The sequence below is a fragment of the Ursus arctos genome, unplaced genomic scaffold, assembly GCF_023065955.2.
Source record: "Ursus arctos isolate Adak ecotype North America unplaced genomic scaffold, UrsArc2.0 scaffold_10, whole genome shotgun sequence".
NCBI lineage: Eukaryota > Metazoa > Chordata > Mammalia > Carnivora > Ursidae > Ursus > Ursus arctos.
Window position 1 is genome coordinate 65,582,690 of NW_026622764.1, and position 23,597 is coordinate 65,606,286.

The 23,597-nt window shown below is 39.0% G+C and overlaps 1 protein-coding gene across 6 annotated transcripts in view; it reads left to right on the forward strand.

Moving 5' to 3' along the window:
* Positions 1 to 4,250: 4,250 nt before the first annotated feature.
* Positions 4,251 to 23,597, forward strand: part of STARD13 (StAR related lipid transfer domain containing 13) — a 513,739-nt gene continuing 494,392 nt past the window's right edge. For 2 of the 6 annotated variants that reach the window (XM_044381756.3, XM_048215633.2), the window contains exon 1: positions 4,251 to 4,417. The gene's annotated coding sequence lies outside the window, so the exon portion shown is untranslated. Of the gene's footprint in view, positions 4,418 to 13,623; positions 13,712 to 23,597 lie in introns of all 6 variants that reach the window. The other 4 variants (XM_057309255.1, XM_044381751.3, XM_044381754.3 and 1 more) reach the window with 3 other exon arrangements.

Below are 23,597 nucleotides of genomic sequence, written 5' to 3' on the forward strand. Positions count from 1 at the left end.
GACACTGAATACTATAAAACATTGGTGAAAGAAATGAAAGAAGACACAAATAAATGAAAGCTATCCCATGTGTATGTATTAGAAAAATTAATACTGTCAAAATTTCCATACTACCCAAGGCAATTTACAGATTTAATACAATTTCTATCAAAATTCCAATGGCATTTTTTACAGAAGTATAAAAAACAATTCCAAAATTTGTTTAGAACCACAAAAGATCTCAAATAGCCAAAGCAATTTTGAGAAAGAGCAAAGCTTGAGGCATCACATTTCTTCATCAAACTACATGATAAAGCTATTAGTAATCAAAACAGTGTGGTATTAGCATAAACACAGACACATAGATCAATGGAAACAGAGTGGAAAGCTCAGAAATAAATCCATGTGTATATGGCCAATTAATTTTAACAAAGGAACTAACTATATACAATGAGGAAAGGAAATTCTCTTCAGTAAGTGGTGCTGGGAAAACTGTATCCTGTTTTCTGCTATCCAGAAGTAGAGCGTTCCTATGACCTTTTCATAAGCTAAATGGCATATGTCAAAAAAACAATTACCATTTATTTATATGGAAAAAAGTTAAAGTATTCTCAGACCCCAAAAATAACCTCTCTTAAGCTTTCGTGATACCCTAGGACACATCTTGCTAATGGATGCACAAAATAAATCAAGATAAAACATAGGTGCTCATAGACACAGATCAAAGCCATGGCGGCTCGATGCTGAGATGCTGAGTGTAGTTCTGGGGAAGGAGCTTGGCGGGGTTGCTCTCTCTGCTCAGGCTGTGAGCTGCATCTACAGTGGCTTGCTGCAAAACAAACACTGAACACTACTTTTGCTTTTCACCTTTTTTTCATAAAAGCAAAAATCCTCTTTGGATTTTTTTTTTTTTTTTTTTTGGTTAGTGAAAACAAGTACTGACGTCGATCTTTTGTAAAAGTGGTGAAGTGGCATAATGTGAATTTTTGAAAAGCAGGGGACACCTGTATCTCCACGCCAAAGAATAAAACTGGACACCTATCTTACACCATACACAACAATCAACTCAAGATGAATTAAAGACTTGAAAGTAAGACCTAAAACCATAAAACTCCTAGAGAAAATGTAGGAGGTAAGCTCCCTAATATCAGCCTTTGGCAATAAGTTTTTGGATTTGACAGCAAAAGCAAAGGAAACAAAAGCAAAAATAAACAAGTGGGACTATATCAACCTGAAATGTTTCTATACAGCAAAGGAAACTATAAACAAAATTTAAAAGTAATCCATGGAAAGGGAGAGAATATGTGCAAACAATGTATCTGATAATGGGTTAATATTCAAAATACGAGCTCATACAACTCAATAGCATAAATAAATAAATAAATAAATAAATAAATAAATAAATAAATAAATTTTAAAAATGAGCAAAGAACCCAGTGAAGGCTCTCTTCAGTTAGTATCAAAGCTATGTATAAAGGAATAGTTTCCATCCATTCTACTCCTTTGTCCCTTCAGCCCTGGTTGGAAGTATGTGTTGCTGCTGTCATTGTTTACCATGTACCTTCACTTCCTCTGTTGCATCTGTGAAAGCAGCATGAGATTTGAGGGGGGCCAATATATGGTGACTGTCATCTGTACACTCATCATTGACCAAAACATTCCCATAGATGGTCATAGGAAGCATAAACGTTTAGAAAGGTTGGATTATGGCAGAAGGCAGTAACTACTGTCATGAGGAACATTATTTTGAACAAATGCACTAAAAATCCATGATAGAATGAAACTGAAAAAAATTAGCTATATTGAAAAAACATCATCCTCATAATAATATATATCTAAACCAAATACTCTTTCAAACACTTGCCTAATCACTTTAATTTCACTGCATTTATAATGTACACGTTACTTCTCCTAGTTATTAGTTTTCTATTTACTAATGCATTCAACCGATACTTACTAAGTTCCTTACCTGTGCCAAGCATGGATGTGCTAGGTTGTAGAAATAAAAAGTGGGTGAGAGAGTATTAGTTTAATGAGACAAGTAGACAAAAAATCAAAATTCAATTTAAGTACTGAACTAAGATAGAGTAAAATAAAGGATACTTTATAATAAGGGCAGCCTGAGAGGCTAAGGGAAATTCCCTGGGATGAAATGACTCATGCTGCATCCAAGTCTTGAAAGATCAAAGGCTTTGCCTACCCATCTCGGTCTTTGGTCCACAATCTCCTTGCCAGGGTTCATCAGGCAGGGCAAATATTTATTGAGCATGTTTGCAAGGCTCTGGCCTTGGTCCCTGGTGAGTCAGCACTTCTCTCTCTCAACGGGGATAAGTCCTGACTCACGAAGAGGGATTTTACACCCAGTCAGAGCTCATCCAGTGGCTCAGGAAGGATTGTACTGGTGAGACCATGAGGACTGAGTATTTCCAACTTCAGTTTTGTCTATTGACCAAGAAGAGAATTATTTAGTCGACTTTGTTTTGCGCACATCTCCAACCCACTGTACCCCAACATCTCTCTTTTATTGAGCAAGTCAATAAACATTTTCTTTCCCTCAACAGAATGTAGCTACTTATCATGAGCCCTATTTGACCTTTTGCTTTTACTTTCGGTATTTCAGTCTTGAGATAAGACTGGTAGCGTTGCATCCGGTTGCTTTTAATATTACTGAAACAATATTTTTTTCTCCCCCCTGTGTGGGTTCTTCTGCCTTTTCTCATTCATCAGATTCTTAGAATGCTAACGCTTTCATGGATTCCACACCAGCACTATCCAGAGGAACTCAGCCATGTAAGGTCGTCAGTCGTGATCACCACCATGAAGTAGTGTGGTGAGGGTCCCCAATTTCACCACAGAAGCACTAGGCACTTCTTCTTTAAGTCCTATCTTGACTCCTAAGCATGCCGAAAGTTTTTCTAGAGGCTAATTTCCCTGGATTATTCATTTTCTAGGATAAGACTCAACATCATCTAGTTTATAAGTCCCAAATTGGCAGCCTGCAGGGCAAATTTAACCAGCATATTTTGCCTGGTATTCATTAAACATTTTGAGTAAGGAGATTTATATTATAAAACTTAGAGTTCACATAAAAATTTGAACTTCTAGCTTCTTTTTAAAAGTCAAAAGATTTGGCATAATTCATTCCGTAACAAATTAGGGATAGTTATTATGGAATAATAACTTCCAAAATAGAGAGCTGTGTTTTCCACCTCACCTTAGCCCACCCAGTGAACAGCACTTTGAGTCTTTGCATTTACTTTTCCATTCCTGAACTACTAGTCCAACTCCTTCATTTGACAGAAAACGAAACTGAAATCCAGAGAGACCTGAAGATTTTCCTGGGCTTAGAGTTGATTGTATAACCAGAACCAGAACTTGAACATGGGTCTCTGTGCCCCACTCTCTACTTCGAGGGGCCGCCTTTCTCTCTTATTCATGCTCGCGACCAGCTGCTCACCATGATCCCTTCAGGCTAGAGTCCTAGCAAGGGCTGCAGAAAGGCCAAAACATCAAACTCTAAGCCTAGAGTAATGGCTCAAGTCTTAACGTATGGATTTTGAAGAGGTTTGATTATTTTGACGTATTTTTTTTTTCCCACCCAGTATCTCTTTCCTTTTCTGTGGCACGTTGTAGCAGGTGGACGTGAAAGTAAAAGCAAATGTTTTTCTGGTCCTTGTCCATCTATGTCCCACGAGAGGACATGTACTTCCTCTTCACAATGACTTCTAGCTGGCTTGATGTGGAAAGCCCACTTGAAATATTATGTCAGTGACACAGGTGCAGTAGATTTTCATTTTATCTTTGGGCTTGGTGGGGCCTGGCTAGCACACATTATTGCACACTCACAATTGTGAACTTCCTTCCGATAAAACATCCTGTCTGTTCGTAGGGAGTAGACACTTTTCTAAGAGGTGAGATGGAGCTTTAACGATCAGCCCTCCTTCACACCAGCCAGGACATAGCGGAGTTCTGAGAGATAAGCTTTTCCTCTTATCTCAACATACTGGTGAGTTGTTACAAGTCTTACTTGTTCCCCAGGAAGCTAACAAAAAAATAATTCTCTCTATTTTTAATGAATGAGAGGCCCATCCCAACAAAAGCATGAAAACTGCAGATTGGCTAGAGCCCTTTTTTATAACCCTTTCCTGCCCCCAAGACTTGGCCGGGACCTCACAATGAGGTGCTTTGTGAGCCTAACGCCAAGGTTGATTTGGCACGTCCGTCACAGAGAGCATGTGCAGACTGTGACAGGCTCCCAGGGAAGCCACTTCCCACATGTGCTCCTCTGGTTCCCTCATTGGTGTTCGGGAAGAGGAGGTTGGTTCCTCCGGGGGAGCTGGGTGCTATGACAGATGAGAGTTTCATGCGAGAAAATAAACCCTGCACATTTGATGTACTGCTTTAGACCCAAAGACCTCTTGGGACCCGAAATTGTAAGGTAAGCAGCGCTCTGCCACAGTTCTTGAACTTTGAAACTGTGAATGTAATTTGAGGACGTTCCTTGAAACTCTTTGTTGTTTAATGTGAAACTTTAACATGCCGCCTTTCCTCCTGCCTTTAAGAATAACAGCTCCCTGTCAAACAAGCACACACAGCTCTGGTTTGGAAAGACAAAAAAAAAAAAGCCACTGCTTAAAAAAAGAAAAATTCTTCCATAATGAAATAGTCACTTTGATTTGTACTTTTCAACCTGTGTGGAAGTGTCCCAGGTGGGCTGGGTTTTCTCTCTGCTCTCAGTAATCAGCGGCCTTTAAAACGGGATCAAATTATCTTTGCCACTTGAAAATGGGTGTGTGTGCAGGATTAATTTTGTAGACAGAAGAGCCCAGTGGAATTGTAACCAAATGTTTGTCCAGGTCTGTGGGGTTTTACCCAGAGTGTGGCTGGGTGCTTGCTAAGGCATGAGAGGGGCTTAGAGAAAGCCGTTGTGGCAATTGTGTCCGCACTGCTCTGCAGGACCTGGGAAATCTGCTGGGGTCCGGTGTTGCTGTGTGCAGACGAGTTCCTTGTGATTGTGGCAAATTAAGTTGGGAAGCTGGAAGTTATTCCAGTGCAGACTAAGAGCCAGTGGTTTGTCAGATATAAAATGATGCAGAACAAGTTGAACAATATACAAGGCAGTTATGTGTCTAATGTTAATGAAATCCAATCTTTTTATAGAAATCTACAGGAACTTTTAATGTTTTTGTTCAAGTTTGACCAGACTCCAAGGCTATGCTTGCAGCGCTGTAAATAATCTATTTCTAAGAGGGCATCACTGTAAAATATTTCTCTGTTATAGGGAGAAATGATGCTAAATCTTCTTTCTGTGTTCTGAAACCATACAGGAGAAGACCTCCACTATAGTCACACTGTTTCTTTTTCTCTTAAATCTTTGTCCAGATGTTTCTCCTTTCCTACTTTGTCTTTATCTCTTCCCTGGAGACTAAGTTACTATGGGCATCTCAAACTTTCGCTAAGGTCCCCAAACCCCTCCTTGTGCCCTCCTTACGGACAGCACCAACATGCATCCACACAAAGCATTCAGATTCTTGCTCATTATTGTCTTTCTCACTCTGGATAGTGGTTTACATTGATCTGTCAGCCCCCAAGGCACAGTCCTGTGATACAGGTTCCCTCCAGTTTATAGGCTGAGAAGGTGAGGCCCAGAGAGGCTAGGGCACCCCACCTAAAGTCTGAAGGAACAGCAATGGGGGCGGGGGGCTGGCCTAGATGCCATGTCCCCTCCCCCAGGCTTTCTCCCTTCCAGGACTAAGCTGCCTCACCTGGCTCCAGGTATTTCCACGAGCCTAACCCTTTGAACCACATTACTGATTAGCTGCACACAGTTTAGGCGAGGTACTCATTCACCCCAAGGATCAGAATGTTGAAGCTTCCTTTGGTCTGGAGGGAAGAAAATTTCCCCACCAGGCGTGCAATGTGGGGGTCTCTGGAAGCAAGAGTGACTATCTGAGGACTTTTCTCCTCCTCTTCTTGCTCTATTTCTTGCTAGTCTCGGCACACATTTTTAAAACGGCTCAAGCAAAAAAGGTGAAGATTCCTAAGGAAATGGGGCTGAGGTTGTTTACTTTGTGCAGCCAGGACACCCAGGATGCTCGTCTCGGAAGGATAAGCAGTGGGCTTGGATTAGCATTCCGGTGTGCCACTGCCTCACAGCAAGGGTTATTTTTAACTTGACAACATGTCTACACATCTGCAATCCAAATACCCCATTCTTGAGAATAAATATTTAGGCAGTGTGCTAGCTTCATTAACCAGACACTACATCAGAGCCATTCTTCATAATTCTTTTTCTTGTTCTAGTAAAATTAAAAGAGCAAAAAAGGAGGCGGGGGGAGAAAATAGGGGGAAACAGGGGTAAAATATTGCCTATGGCAGTTCAGGAAAAAAATGACCTAACCAGAGACCAGAAAATTTTTTTCAAGATTTTTCTATTTCTTTTATCAAAGATGACATCTCTCCATTGAAAGATACACTCAGGTTCTTGTGCTTTTCATCTTTGACAGCCCTGGGTCTTTTCCTCAGAGTTGTGCTCAGACTCTGATAGGAATGCTTATAGGGCGGTTCCCAAAAGGTAGACAAAGGCCCTGGAATTATAGGCGGTAGGCATAAGAATTCTCTGTCATTCTAACAACCAAACCCTGAAGAAATCACCACCATTCTAGAACTCACATTTAAAGAATGTCTCATTTGTCTCTGGAGCTAATAGTTTCCTTTACTTTTCTTATTCTTACTTTTCACTTTTTACCGAATGAATGAAATTAGCTGCGATGATTTCCCATCCCATCTGAAGCATGTTCCTTCAGTCATTCTACAGGTTTTCACTGAGATTACGCGGGCATGCAAGTCTATTGAATAAACACTGAGCGATGTGATTATTTTATTTTAAACAAAACCTAGGAAGGCTAAGGCAACAACTTAAAAGTTAATGATCCTGACTGGATCCTTTTACAGAGAAGATGGAAAATAATTTAAATATTTTGTTTTATGTAATATGGTATATTACGCAAAATCATATAAAGTGCAACCTATCACCTGTTTGCCTGGAAGCAGAACTTAGAAGGCTCAAGAAGGGTTGGCTGGCAACTCACAGGAGCTTTTGGTGACTTCTATACACCTTCCCTCTCAGACAGCTGTAAGTATAGACCAGGAGGTAATACCAGGACCAAGTGGCAATTATGGCCCCTGGAACCAGACTGATTTTTAAAATAATAGTAATAACAGTAAGGTGGGTCAAGGAAAAATAACATGGGAAAACTATGGGGTAGGAGAATATTAAATGTATGTCATATTCTTGAATTCATTCTGTGGCAACACGGAGGGTAGAGAAATTGAGCAATTTCCTTGAGAACAGGTCAGTGTAAAGTACTTGGAACAGAGTGCTTGGACAGTCTCTTAGCTGAGTTTATCAACATTTATTTTCAAGTAGGAGGTATTCCCCACTGGTGTCTTCAGATAGCTTCAAAAGGAACTTGTACATACCACTTCACTTTCCCAAGCTGGCAAGATTCTGAAATGGCTTATTAAAGGAGCGGTTTACAGAGTAGCCAAAGGAGATGCCAGTGGATCCCTAGAACTCAGCATAGATTCACTTAAAAGGAAATCATTGGGATAGTCGCATTTTTTTCCCCTCTAATGTGTTACTGGCTTGGTCGATGGTAGTATGTATTTAGCCAAAAGTAATTTGGTCAAAAGCAAATTGGTCAACACAACAGATTAGTTAAAAATGAATATCTTCCATCATTATACGTTCGAGTATGAGTGATAAAACATGGGACAGCTTTACAGCGCTATAAGTATCTTTAAACACTCTTTTACAGTTTCCAGAATTAATTCATCTTCAAACAATTGCTCTGTTTACACTCAAACAATTAAGGAATTGCTTCGGGAACAAGAATCCAACAAAAGGAGCTAAATACTTGAAACAAACAGAGTGATTGAACAATTGACTACAGTTGTGATTTATGTTTTATTTTAGACTTTTTAAGCTTATTATGGAAAATTATATTATAAACCAGAACAAAATTTTAAAGATAATTCCACTTAATAGTGTCCACCAATGATTGCACGTTAGTGTATGATGGGCTTCCGTATGCATCTCCTATGACTACATATGATATTTTACCTACCATATGGTATTTGGAACTTAGCATATTTTTTAAAAACAATCCGTCAGTTGTTGGGCATTTGCATTCTTCTAATTAACTGCTGACCAGTTATATTGTTTCAGTTAGTCTACATTATGAGCAATGCTTGATAGGAACAACTGGCTGGAAATTAATTAGAAATTTAAAAAATCAAACTATTGAGAAAAAACAAAATATTGGCAAAAATATATAAATACAAAATGGGTCACGATTCTATCTAATAGTACATACACAAAAATGACCAACTTTGAAAACACACTGATTGGCATTATTCTTCTTTATCTACATCATTGTTTTGACAAAATTGTTTTCTTGACCAAATTGCTTTTTGTCAAATTGCTTTTAGCAAAATTAAATCTGGCCAAATTAGAGGAAACAATAGTTCAAGGAAATGCAACAGACAAAATGCTCATGAACTTCAGTGGGGCATTGTGTAATTTCTTCATGATATAATTGGAGACAAGATTAAGAAATATGAGCTGAGTTAATGCAATTAAGCAGATTAATAACTGGTTGAATGAACATAGTTAGAGGGTGCTTCTTAGCAACGAGGGGGGGGGAGTGTCTGATGGCTTATAAAAAACTCTATTCTTAGTCCTAGCCTAATAAATATTTTTGTCAGTGTCTTGGGTAAATGAATGTTAAACAGATTTCTGGATATAAAGCCAAAAGGAATTAATACATTAGTGTGTTGACATCATATATAATCCAAACAGATCTTAACAGGTTGTAATAACGATCTGACTTTACTTAGACTGTGTAACAGTGGTAAGTATAAGATTACTTACTTTGACATAAATGTAAATGCTCAAATACTCATTGGAGAAGCCTATACTTGTAAAATAAGACTTTAGGATTTTGGTTGATGGTAAATTCCATTTGGTGTAGACAAAGAAGGTGATGTGATTTTTGGTGACATTGTCAGAAGCATAGGAGAGGAGTACAAATGGAAAATGCTATACTGAACACTGTGCTAGCTCTGGTACAGTCTTCTCGTCATTGTCCCATCCCTGGTGTGACTTCCATTGCTTCTGAGTACACATGTCATCCTTGAACTAAACCCTCAAACCCTGAAGTCCAAATGATGGGCTAATCCGGATGATGACCTCAAGACTTTCCACTCCAAAACATCTGTTTATTTCAATGTTACTGAGGCATCTGTGGGTGAATATGGAGAGGAGGGTAGTACTTAGCCTAGCAGGGCAGGAGAGATCTTCGTGTCCCTACAAGATTGAGAATAATGATTAGATTTTGTAACAAAGTGTGGTTGGACAGTTAGGGCCTTGCAGGGGCAGAGTCATAAAAGAAAATACTCTTCATATCATGACAATTAATGAGCATTAAGATCCCCAATGGAGTGAAACAAGCTGAGGAAGTCTAGAAGGACCGTGTGAGGTCCAGGAGATGATGTGTAAACACACCAGCTAAACCCAGGCGTGAGAGGCTTGATGAAGCATGAGTGCACTCTGAAATGATTTAAAGAGTCAGGAGAAAATGAAAAGCATCCATGAGCTGGTGTCTTCTGCCTGTCCCACTGCTAGGACTGTGTTTATCTACCTGGGAGAGGTTTCTGCATTCCTTTGGATTTGTTTCTACAAGAGTTGCTTTTCTGAGTCTGTGCTCTTTTTCACCCACCTGCATCTGCTGATTATTGGCTTGAGGCTATCTTTGGTTCTTATCTGCAAATGAAAAACTATAGAAATGATCCCTGAAAGTGTAGTCTTTCTTATCTGCAAGCGATTCTGAGCAGGCTGTGATTCCCATTGCTCTTAATCCAGTGTCACTAGAAGGAAGGCAATACCTAATGTGGTTTCAAGCACAGTCTTAGGGTTAGATCCAGTCCCCGCCACTTGCCAGCTTTGGGAAATGCACATAAGTTTTCTGTTTCCTCATGGGTAAAAAGAAAATCATAATAGTATTAACAAGTTAGGGTTGTCATGAGAATTAAGTAAACTCATGCATGGTAAGCGACTTAGCATAGTGACTGGAACATTCAATTAAATTTTAAATTGCTATTGTTGCTGCTTTTAATTATCCTTGATACGAACCTAGTATACCCTCTGAGGATGACCAAATACTGATGTAAAGTAGCACAGTGGCCTTTGGGGCTAGAAGCAATTATAAGGACTAGCCAACTATCACTGTAATAAAAGGTAGGACCCAGGCAGCGTCAACAAAATAAGGTGTTCAGAAATAAGATGAAGGACTAGCAATGTGCATACCTTCCACTCGCTTCATCACTCACAGTCCCAGGGAATATTCTTTACAGTCTCTATCTGGAACCTACCATGAGCATAGAATGAACCTCTTGCATATAGGAAGACCCAATCCTATTCATGGGAAGTTCTATTACTAATACTTTATAGACAGAATTTTTTTTTCTGAAATGTTTAAGAGAATAGTACATTAAGCCCTCTTGTACCTTGCAATCCAACTTGAACAATTATCAATCCATAGCCAATCTTGTTTTATCTGTACATTCCCATGGTGCCCACCTCAGATATTTTTGTGTTGTGAATCCAAAACATCATTTCATCTATAAATATTTCAGTTTGTGCAGGCGTGGTTTTAGCATTTTGCTTTCTCCCCCCTCAGGTGACAGTTTTGATGGATATTTGAAATAATTAAGTCCAAAGTGTTTCGGTGCAACAATTATTCAGCACCCATTAAAAAGGATAATTTTGTAATGGGTTATATGAAAACCTTTTTTTTTTTACCAACGAAGAGTTATCAAGCTTTTTTCATGTTTTTGCATCTCTGAAATTGGGATGAATTTTACAGTTGATGGCAACTGATAGTTTGAGTGTTATTTTTCTTTATTCATACAAAATCTTATGGTGTAGCTCAGAGAATGATGCCTTAGAAATGAAGAAGTGCAACAGTTGGGAAGATAAATGGGCACACTCATACACATACCCCTCAAACTACATGTTTAACTGCCTATTTATCCACTTTCCTACACATAGGATTTCTAGCTCAGTACAGTAACTCCTACACTAACATGATATCTAAGATCATGTCCAGCCCATAAATGGTGTGATTCTATACAGTAAGTCCCAATCCACATATTAGTAACATCAAAACAGCAGCACCAAGTGCATTCCCAGAAGCACTGGCCATTTCTCCTGAGATTCATGGAGAAGATATATAAATTTTTCTCCGTTTAGAGATTAGGAAGGATTTTCCCCATTTAGAGATTAAGAAATTACGGCATGCCATTCTGAGAAATTCTGCCAAAAATCCTGGGGTCAAAGGAATATTTAGATCTTACCACATAGCTTAGTCTCATTTTAGCAGCAGCTTTTCTTCCTTCGGGGGCAAGTCAGGTTATTTTATGCCTTGGTTTATTCCAGGTTCCCATGGTCAAGGGCAAAATATACTGACACATTTAGCTCAATGGCTTGCACTGAACCAGGAGAGTGACATTGACTTATGACCTTCCCCCTTGGGACCCTCATTAACCAAAAGTTATGACACTCTAGAGAACCCTGGAGAGAGTCAAAGCTTGGAATTCATTTTATTTTTAGTCTAATGGTTCCCTCTTCTCTCATCTCAATGGCTGCCTCTGAAAGCCAGCAAGCTTCTAGTTGGTTAAACATTACTTAGCCTCATTATTGAAAGAAAAATAGGGGAGCCAAAATAAAGAAGCACTTTCTTCTGTAAGAGAAAAAATATTCAAGGTAGTAATTACTCCATTGTCTGAAATGATCCTGTTAGGCATTGTCTTTCCATCAAAATTAACCAGCACAAAGAAACTGGCAGGAGAAGAGAGCTGGTAGAAAAAATATTGTTTTCATTTAGCTGCTGGTTAAAGGAAAATTTCAATGTCCTTATTCCTTTCTTAGAGGTACACAAGTAACCATTAATTGTTGGTCGTACAAAGATTAAGTATCTGTGCATTGGTTTCATTTTTTTGTCCTTAACTTGGTAGTCTCCTGAATGTTTTATAGTAGTATATCAGAAGTTCTTGGCTTTTTTTTTTTTTTTTGGATCATATACTCCTTGAAAAATGCCGCAGGGTTTCTACTTTGAAGATTTTTCATGAATTGCATAAAATGTCCAGGGGTTCAGGTATTCTCTTGTTCTAAACCCCATCCAAGAGAAGTAGTAGGTAAAATACAATCAAAACACTGACCTTAAATAAGAAACAGGAATTTGCTTGTGAGGAGCCTGGGTTATGTTGTTGGATGATTCACTGACTGGTGCTTGACCTTGAAATGTTGGCCCAATAACAGGGACCCCCTCTGGCCCTCCTTTATTCTCGTTGCTGGGACATTCACAACATAGTTTATCAACAGTCTTTCGCAGTCTCATGTTATCTTTTTGGTCAAGAGGAGTAAGGTGACTTGAAGTGTGGTATCTGAGGTTCAAAGCAGGCAACAGACTTGCTCTGAACAGCAGCAAGAATAAGAGAGAGTGCCAGCACTAAAGCCAGGTCTGTCGGATTTCTTCGAGGGGAGAGACAGCATTGTAAAGTCCAACAGATACAGCAAGCTGGGAATGCCTTAAAGGGAATTTTCACCCAGTGCAAAATCAACACAGTTCTGTAATTCTCAGACGGAAACCTCAACCGAAATGTGTATTTTTATGGAGCCTTTAGTGTTTTGTTCTTTCCCACCATGACACCAAAAACTCAACAATTGTAAAAACTCATTGAATGGATCTGCTACTAAATCCTTACTGAGTGTAGTGTTATGTGTGACAATGGGACACAAAGAGGAAATAGGTAGAATGCAAAAAGCCTCCATGGGTAGTTTTACTTGGTGGAAAGGGCTGTGGAATAGAAGTATGGCGTTGAAAAATTAATGCCTCCTCAGCACGTTTCCTCTCAGATCCTGAGTGGAAAGGACTTGTGATTTCTTGGGTTCAAGAAATGTCTATGTTTTATCTTTGAAGTGTCTGCTGGGACAGCCACCACTGTCTGTACAACCCAGCTCCCATGTTTCCTCCCATGCAACACAGACACCTCCCTTCCTTTTATAAGCTGTCCAGCTCCCATCAGAGGAGCGAGGTCAGACTTTATCACGGAGGAAGAACAGTTGCTGGAGCATCAGGCTTAGGCAAGTACAACAGAAGCTGATGATGTCATTCAAGGGAGTTTGGAATCATGGGCCTCTCATTTCCCTTTTGGTGAAATCTGAGAGAGCACATCTGCCTTCCTCCTTCCTACTCTCCTTCTCCCTCTTCCTTTCCCACCTCCCTCTCTCTCTCTCTCTCCCTCCCTCTCTGTCTCTCTCTCCCTGTTCAGAAATTACAGGCAAGGAAATATATTTGTAGATAGCTAAGGATCTGTTGGGCTTCCTCTCTATAATGTGACAGGCTAGATCTTCTTGAAGACCAGAATTTCACCACCTTGTGATAAACAAGTTTCATTTAAAGATTCAGGAGATAGGTGCTCAAAAGGTTAAGAGACGGCCTTAGGCCATAGAGTCAGCTTGGGGGCTAGAAGTGATTCCTAGTGATGCCTTCTCTCCATCTCACCAAATTGCCTCCCTAGATATTGCTATTGGGAAGAGTGGCTGAGCTGAAGGCTGATATGGGAGTGTGGAAACAATTGAAGACCACCCAAATGAGAATAAATGGAGGTAATTTATTTGGCATTTACGATAGCAGGAGAGTCAGCCACCATCACATACACTTGGCAGAGATTCAAAGTCAGGCAGAGGAGTGGGAAAGCTTTACAGGGGAAGAAAGAGAAGTCTCAGGGTGTGACCCCACTGAAGGTTTTTGGCATGCAGGAGCTGGAGGAGGGCTGGCTAGAAGTGGGGCTTCCTACGTGATTGCTGGAGGAGCATTTTGCCTGATCAGTCCTGAGTTGGAAGCAGGCATTAAAAGCAGGGAAGCTGACAGTCACTGGCTAAGTCCCGAATGCTCTGGGTGGTTGCTGCAGAGGTGGTGTGCCAGACCTCTGTCGTCACGTATGGCCTGGCCATTGTCACCTTGTATATTCTGTCTCTCAGGAGGGATTGCTAAGAATTGCAGCCCTACTCCAATCTCCCAGAGGAGACTTATCAGTGATATCTTTGAGTCTTCCTTCTTCTATATCCTCTGTGTTCCATCTACCACAGTTCTCTCCTTGAGCAATCTCTCTGACATTCCCACCTTTCCTCCCACCAAGGCCTTGTCCAGACACATCATGTCCTCTCTCAGGAACTGCCAAAACTCTGACGTAGCTAGACTCCTACCACCACTCTCCTGACCCTTAAGTCCATCCAGCAAACTGGCTACTCTTTGGCTAATGTCCCCTGACCAGCATCCTTTTGCAATACTGAGGCCCAAAGCAAATGAAAGAATACCTAACATAGCTCTATCCTAATCAGTCCAGGTTAAATTTGAGAGTTTTCTGCCTGTCTTTCAAAGTCCCTTCATGGTCTGGCCCACATGGCCAACCCCACTTGATTTCCCCCATCCCTGAAGACTATGGTCTCCCTAGCTGCGCAGCACTATGGACGGGAACCAATGCAAGAAAGAGCCTGGAATAGGCTCCCAGTGAGTTAGGACTTTGGTCCTCAGTTAAGCCAAGTGGTTTGTTTATGTTGCATGGCCACAGACTGTACCCTCGCACCAGCAGTCACCACAGGGAAATGTGTCCTAAGATCAACCCCAATTCATCTTTCAGACTTTTAAAGTATTTTATGATTTAGAAGGCATTTTTTTTCATATTCATCCTTTCAAGTGGTTATCATAACAAACCTAGGAGGACATTTAGTGCGATATTGCCCCCATTTTATAGGTGAGAACATTCGTGCTTTCTTAAGTGATTTACCCCAAATTTACACAGATAGTAGGTATGAAGAATAAATGAGTAAAAAATATTTTCGTAGTCTCTATTCCTAGAACCATACTCTGGATATCCAGCTGACCACTTGTATATATATTTTTTTCTGACTGCTATAGAACATTTGGGCAATATAGAAAAGGGTAAAAATGAAAGAAAAAAATCACCTATAAATGTACTCCCCTAAGGATAACCACTGTTAGCATTTTGTATATTTCTTTGCAGTTCTTTTTTTTAGTATTTTGAAATAATTGATCCCAAAGTCTATATAATTTGCGTTACTCTTTGTTAATTAAATATATGACTCAGGCATTTCCCCATGTTTTTAAAATTCATAATAAAAAATTCATGACAAATATTTGCTGTATAATATCTCCTCTTTTGCACCTACAAAATGTAATAAACTATCTCTAAGCAACTAAACATTTACTTAGTTTATAGCATTTGTATTTTTTAAAATGCTACTTCAAGTTTTTGTTCATACAGTATCTTGGATCTTTTACTAAGAATAGTTCTAAGATTTCTATCATTGAAAGCAATATTATTTGATATTAGAAAGTTATTTTCTAGAAAAGATGCTTTAATTCAAACTGCTATCAGCAGCGGAAGGTAATAAACACCTCATCTCACTCTCAGTGACCCTGAATTTAATACATTCTCAAAACCTTGCTGAGTTTATGGAGAAAACAGTGTCTCATTATAACTTGTAGTATTATTGTTTGCTGCTATTGAGACCAATTTTTTTTTTCATACATCCATCAGCTTTTTATATTTCCTCTTCGGGAAAACTTTGTCTCCTTATCCATGATGGGATTGTGGCAGTTTTCAAATTAATGAGTATGAGCTTTAGAACTTATTTTTACCCCTTTATGATCACTTCCGAGGCAACTTTGAAGGAAGTATAATAGAGCACGGCGTACCGCTTACTTCCACAGATTTTGATTTGTTGTTTCAAAGAAAGCAGCTAAAAGCATAGGGACCACAGCTGGTACGGAGGGTGAGGGTTTTCTCATTAAAACTGGATTGGAAGGACCTCAAGAACAGTCATTCCAACCTCTTCTTTTTATATCCTCAGTAGTGACTTAACCCAATCCCAGGCCACACTGAGGTACATTAACAAACACTTGGCTTATCAGCGTAGGAAAATGGGGAGACATGTAAAGGTCAACCAAAGGCCTGTGATTTGCCAGAGAGCAAATCAGATTTATCCTGTACCCTTGACCAGCCACACACTAATTGGACTTTCAACCTCCTCTGGTCAAGTCTGTTTAAGAAGGGTATTAATGCTTTGAACCAATATTTTGACAACATCTCTGGTTGTCTTTCAATTACAAAATTTCCAAAACTAAGCAAAATTTAACTTCATTTCCTACATGCAATAGGGCATCTACATAAAATCAAGGTAACAAGTGTGATAACTTCAAACTGGTAATCTCTGGTAAATAGTTTTGGGGCCTGGGCAAGAAATAAATTAATAATGATATATTTGTGAGCCTGTATGTATATTTGTTTATCTTTCTGGGAGGTCATATTACTCTTCTCTCCTCCTCTCCTCCTCCTTTGCCCTTCCCTACATGCATACATATACTCCCCAGTAGAGTCCCTACTTACCCCCAAATTTTCAAGTAAATTTTCGGTATATGTCAGAGCTTGTCTTACCTTCTTATTTCCTCTTCCCTTGACTGACTTTATGAACCATGTTTTTCAGATCAATCATTTGGGAAGGTAGACTTTATTAGTATCTGTTTCCAAAAGAGAACCGGAAGTTGAGAGGCAAATCCTCCATATCTCTTTTCTTGTAACCCCAACATTGCAGTTTGGTATCCGATTTAGGTAACTCCAAATCACTAGGCTTAGACCCCATTACACTTACTGGCATTTGAACTTGCTTTCTGGATTCAAGAGAAGTTGGTTTTATTTTTTATTAGTTATTGACACTACGAGCCCTGGCCCTTTGAGTAGTTTTCCTTGCAGAAATCTAAAAATAAGGTTATTAGATAAAATACAAGACACCCAGTCAAATTTAATTTCAGGTAAACATCAAGTAAATTTTTAGTATAAGTATGTCCCAAATATGGCATGGAACATACTTACAGAAAGTTATTTGTTGTTGATCTGGAATTCAGTTTTAACCGGGTATATTTTTATTTGCTAAATTTGGCTACCCTACCAAAGAAGCAACACCATCAATGAACTAACAGCACAAATCAAATACTTATTCAGTGTCCTACCTCCCTGACACAGCAGTGAGAACCACCAGCAAGTGTTACCATCAGAGAAAACAACTGCACATCGCAAGGGTCTTGGCTTGGTCAGGACCAGCAAGGGAACGCAGAAAGCAGAGAGCTAGGCAAAACCACAGGACTCAGGATTGCTCCCACTGATGTGGGATTATTCTAATTAGAGAGATTTTAACAATTAGAGAAGTTTTAACTGTCAGAAATACCTTTTTAGACAGTGAAAAACTGTAAGAATTATCACAGATAATAGTGCTATTTCAGGAAACAAAATCTTGCTTAATGTTACCGACATAAACATATGAATTTAGGAAAGAAAAAAACTGTACAAATATGAATCAGTTGCAAGAAAAATCCTGGTTCTACCTGGGCTGGAGCCTCGTTTGGAAGAGTTTCACTGGGCACACACCGTCACTGACCCTGCCCCGCCTACATACCTAGCTTCTACTTTCCTCCCTCAAAGGTCCTCAGAGGACCTCTCAACTTTTCAAAAGCTCTGTTCAAACAGAGCATTGGCATCTCTGGAATTTAATGAAGATAGTTATCCAAGAACAGAATGTGAAATCATATCAGGTATGATTTAAGCCTGTGAGTAATCAAGATTTAAATATTTTGTTTGGGCAATAGACATAGTGTCCCAGGTTATTGTACATGCAAAGTTTGAATTTTATCAACAATGGTGTAGTTGGAGTGGGGTCGGGGGGTCAGGGGGACACTAAGTCTGGATTAGTTGGTCCAGAATGTCATTTTGCTAGAGAAACAACAGCTACATCTGATGCCTGAAAGATAAACTTTAAAAATGGATTTCCCCCCAAACTTTGGGCTACTGATTTCTTTTGGCAAGCCCAAGTAAAATAAGACTTTTGATCTTCCCTGCAATTGCATCTCAATGAGGATATTTTTGCCTTTGCATCTCTGGTGTCTTCAGCTGGTGAAAAATCTTTGGTGTGAAGAAGAAAAAGTATGTTGAGAAAACGACACTTCAGGCTAAGAGGCAGAAACTGTCCCTAAATTAACAAGTGACTTAACTTTAATAATTTGGATTTCTTATTTGCAGAAAGGGAAAGTACTATCTACTTTATTTTCCATAGTGTTTATGAATTATAGACATAAGAGTACTTTGCAAAGTTAAAAGCACTATAGAAACATAACAATCCTATTTGTACACTTTCGTTCATAGCAATGTGACTCACAATACCAAATGGTGGAAACAATTCAAATGTCCGTCAACTGATGAATGGATACACAAAATGTGGTAGACATGCAACTAAACATAATGAGGCCTTAAAAAGGCAGGAAATCCTGACACATGCTACAACATAGATGGAACTTGAAAACATTATGTGAAGTAGAAGAAGCCGCATAACAAAAGGACAAACATTGTATGATTCCACTTACATAAGGCATCTAGAGTAGTCAAATTCATAGAGACAGAAAGCAGAACAGTGGTTTCCTGGGACTGGGGGAGGAAGGAATGAGAAGTTACTGTTGAGAGGAGAGAGAGTTTTAGTTTGGGCAAATGAAAAAGTTCTGTGGGTGGATAGTGGTGATGGTTCCACAACAATGTGAATGTATTTAATGTCACTAAGCTGTTATGCTGAAAAGTGGTCAAAATGGTAAATTTTATGTTTTGTATATTTTAGCACATAAAAATAGATACTATATATGTATTTTTTACAGAAAAAAATACAGTAATTAGTAGTGACAGATTTGGGGAACTTGGGTGGCTCAGTTGGTTAAGTGTCTGACTTAGGTTGAGGTCATGATCTCAGGGATCTGGAATCAAGCCCCACGCCAGGCTCCCTGCTCAGTGGGAAGTCTGCTGCTGCTTCTCCCACTGCCCCTCCCCCACGCATGCGATCGCGCTCACTCTCTCGCTCTCAAATAAATGAATAAAATCTTTAAAAAAAGAGAAGTGGTAGTAGATTTACTGGCATAAGCATTATAGGTAGGTTGGAGGAAACCTTCACATTGTATTGGGCTTATGTAAAAGGATGGGCTCAGCTACTTAAATCAAAATATTATGGTATGTTTGCATATATAAAGTGGAGGAGGCAAGGTGACCTTTAGACAGTTATGTCTAAAACTTTCAAAGCAAATTAAGGATTCTAAAGGAAGTTTACGTACCTATGTTGTAAGAATAAGTTAAATAACAGCTTAATTTTCCCCAGAATATCAGTGTTTTGAATATCTGCATATTGTTTACATGTTGAACTTGAAATCTTCAATTTCAGAACCTCTGCTATATGTTTTGATACCTTCCTGTGCTTCCAGTATTTTAATATGTATTTTACTACTTACCTGTGTCCTTTTCCTGATAATACTGTGAGGTGTGTGATGACTTCTTTAGCATTGGCACAGGGCTGGGCACTTAGCAGGCACTCAATAAATATTCGTGGAATGAATGAACAGATATGCAGGGGTGATGGAATCATATGTTAAGCATGTTTTTGAGCTAAATAGACCTTATAATTTCTATCACTCCAGCCCATGAACATGTCTTAATATGTTTACACCTAATACCCTCGTTGGAGAGCTAGAGGGTTCAGAGTGCTCGAGGGAAAGTTCTTGGAACCTCAGGATCAGTACAGGGTTGGACTAGGCATCCTTGCCCTTCTCAGGTAAGCCCCAGGGGTCTCTGGTCTGAAAGAACCAGGATTTAAAGTCCTGGCCATTGTCTTCTTGTTGGAATCCCTTTGGGAGTATGGGTTTCCACAGCATCTAAATTATCCTGAGGATAATTAAAAGTTCTTTATATATATATATATATCTTTTAGATTCATGCTCCTTTTTTTTCCTCATTCCCTCATTTCCTCCCTCCCTTCTTCTTCCTGCCTTGCTCCTTTCCTTCCTTCCTTCCTTCCTTCCTTCCTTCCTTCCTTCCTTCCTTCCTTCCAAATACTTACTGAGCAGCTGCTATTTCCAGGGACTATTTCTAGCATGATATATAGAGCAGGGGAAAAACAGACTATATAAAATCAGAATTTAGATTCTGGTAAGGGAAGAGGAGAGATAGGCAATAAACAAATACTTAGAATATGTAGAGATAATTGCTATGGAGAAAAATAAAGCAGGAAAGTGGGGATAAGAAGTGGAGTAAGATGATGAGAATGTAGATAGAGTGGTGGGAGAAGAGCAAGGCAAAGCAAGAGTGTGGCTGGCATGGACCAAGAGTGAATGGCTTCATTAACTTGCTTACATTCTTCCAAGCTAAGAACCTCTTCTTCACATGTTGCCCATTTTCAAGCATATTACTGCAAGTGTCCCGTAGGGTCCACACTAGCATTTCCCTGGAGACTTCAAACCTGTGCTACCACTCAGCATTCTGGGAACAAAAACTCCAGAACCTCCTTCTGGCTGATGCTATGCCTGTGTTCATATGGAAAATTACGTTTGTTAATTCACTCATTTACTTATTCATTAAAGTCTACAGTCTGCCCATCACTCTGTAGAATTCTGAGGGATCAAAGATGAAAAAGCCCACAGATCCTGCTGCCCAAAGTGTTAGCGCGCGCGTACACACACACACACACAGACACACACACACACACACACACAGACACACACACACACACACACGAGGATTACTGAGATTAGGGTTGGAATGGGCTGGGAGAGGAGAGAATAAGGATGTCTTCATTTGAGAGCAAAACAGTGATTTGCAAAGTCTCCATTTATTACAGACTTGCAGGTAATTAATTGTTGACTGTAACATATTAGCCTCCCGGACTGATGTATTGTAATTGGTATGGAAAAATGCCATCAATTCTTGCCAACAAATACATTTCTTCTCTGAAGGAGCTATCCAGTGTTGCAGGTCTGATTTCAGTTGCATAATACTTAGCCAGAATTTTAGCTCCTGCAATTCAAAAGGCAAGTTTATTATTGTTGTTTATTTACTATAGAATAACACTTAAATTCGAGTTAACCTCTCGGCTTATAATTATATCTGAATTTAGAAAGACATAAGGAATTAGGTCTGCTTGCCCTGTTAAAGTCAATTATAAGAAAGAAGGATTGCTATTATTATCTCGTATTTCTAAAGCATTCAGAATTATAAAATGCCATGCAGTTATTCTGTGTATCCTCATTCTCAGCATTGCTCCAGGGGGTGAGAGACATGGCAACCAGACCCTTTTACAAAGAGAGAAATGAGTCTTGCTCAAATGAGGAGTGGCTTGTAGAATGGGTATGGGCCGTAGGTAGGACAAGACCCCCAAAGTCTGACTCTGGAGTAATATTCTTTGGATCAAAGGCTCCTTCCCTTCAGTCAGCTGCAGAAGTCTTAGCAGTATGCAAAATCCAGGCAGAAATATTTCCAGAACTCTCACTTCTGACTAACCAAGGTAAAATCATGAATTAACCTAACAGTTTTTGCACCACAGGCAGAATACTTCACAGAAGTTTACCTGTTTTTATTTTCAGTAAATTATATTTTAACTTTCGACCTTACTCTATTACATTTTTTGAGATATAATTCACATACCATAAAATTCACCCTTTTAAGGTGTACAATTCTGTGATTCTAGAATATTTGCGACATTGTTAAATCTTCACTGCTAATTCCAGAACATTTTCATCATCCCAAAAAGAAACCCCATTCCCATTAGCAGACATCCTCCGTTCTCCCCTTCCCTCTCCCCTGGAAACCACTCAGCTACTCTCTGTGTCTATGGACTTGTCTGTTCTGACATTTTATATAAATGAAATCATGCAATATATAGGCTATTGTGTCTGGCTTAACACAGCATAATGTCTTCAAGGTTCATGTAGTAGTATTTATCAGTATTTCATTCCTTTTTAAGCATTGGATAATAGTTCCATCGTATAAATATATCACATTTTCTTAATCAATTCATCAGGTAATGGACATTTGGATAATTTCCACTTTTTGACAATAATGAACATTCATGTACACATTTTTGCATGGACATATGTTTTCATTTCTCTTGTTTATACACTTACGAATGAAATTATTGGGTCATAAGATAACTCTGCCAAACTATTTTTCTAAAGAGGCTGTACCATTTTACTAACCTACCAGCAATGTATGTGAGTTCCAATTTCTCCACATCCTGGCCAACACTTGTTACTGTTTGTCTCTTTTACTGTAGTCATCTTAGTGAATGGGGAGTGGTATCTTATAGAGAAAAGTTTTGATTTGCATTTCCCTAATGACTAATGAAGTCAAGCATCTTTTCATGGGCATGTTGGGCTGTTGTATATCTTCTTTAGAGAAATACCTATTCAAATACTTTGCCCGTTTTAAAATGGGTTATCTACCCTTTTATTGCTGAGTTTTAAAGGTTCTTTGTATATTCTGAGTGCTAATCCAGATATGTGATTTGCAAATATTTCCCCCAGGTTTGTGATTTATCTTTTCATTTTCTTGATTGTGCCCTTTGCAGCACAAGAGTTTTTAATTTAGATGATAGTCCAATTTATCTCTTTTCTGTTTTGCTGCCTGTGCTTCTGGTGTTATACCTAAGGATCCATTGCCTAATCTGAGGACACAGGTTTCCCCCTTATTATCCTCCAAGAGTTTTATAATTGTAGCTCCTACATCTAGGTGTTTGACCCATTTTGAGTTAATTTCCGCATATGGTATAAGGTAGGTTCTAACTTCATTATTTTGCTTGTGGATATCCAGTTGTCCCAGCACCATTTATTGAAAAGACTATTCTTTCCCCACTGAAAGTCTTGGTATGTCAGTTGAAAATCAGTTGACCGTAGGGATATAGGGTTCATTTTTGGACTTAGTTCAATTCTGTTGGTCTATATGCCAATCATTATGCCAGTAGCACATTGTTTTGATTGCTGTAAGTTTGTAATAAGTTTTAAAATTAGTAAGTTTGAGTCCTATAAGTTTGTTCTTCTTCCTCAAGACTATTCTGGCTTATTCAAGGTCACTTGCATTTCCCTATGAATTTTAAAATCAACCTGACAATTTCTGTAGAATAGGCAACTTGGATTTTGTTAGGAGTCCGTGAATTAATTTGAGGAATATTGCCATCTTAACAATATTTGTCTTCTAGTCCATGCACAAGAGATGTCTATTGACTTCTTTAACTTCAGTGATGTTTTCTGTTTTCAGTATACATGCCATACACAACTTTTGTTGAATTTATTCCTAAATATTTTATTCTTTTTGATGGTATAAGTTAAAGATATAACTGAAACTATCATTAAAAAATGCCTACTATTACAACTAGATGCCAGATATTGGACCAATCCATTGTCTCATTAAACCTACCCTACAACTCTTGGAGATGCTATTACTAGTCCCAATCTACAAATGAAGAAACCAGATCTCAAAGAAATGAAGTAACTTGCCCAAGATCATCCTAATAAGTGGCTTGCTGGGATTAGAAACCGAGTGTAACTGACTCTAAATTGTATGCTACTGATGTAAATTTTTTTGTGCCCCATTAAATTGGCTTTGAAGACAAGAATAGT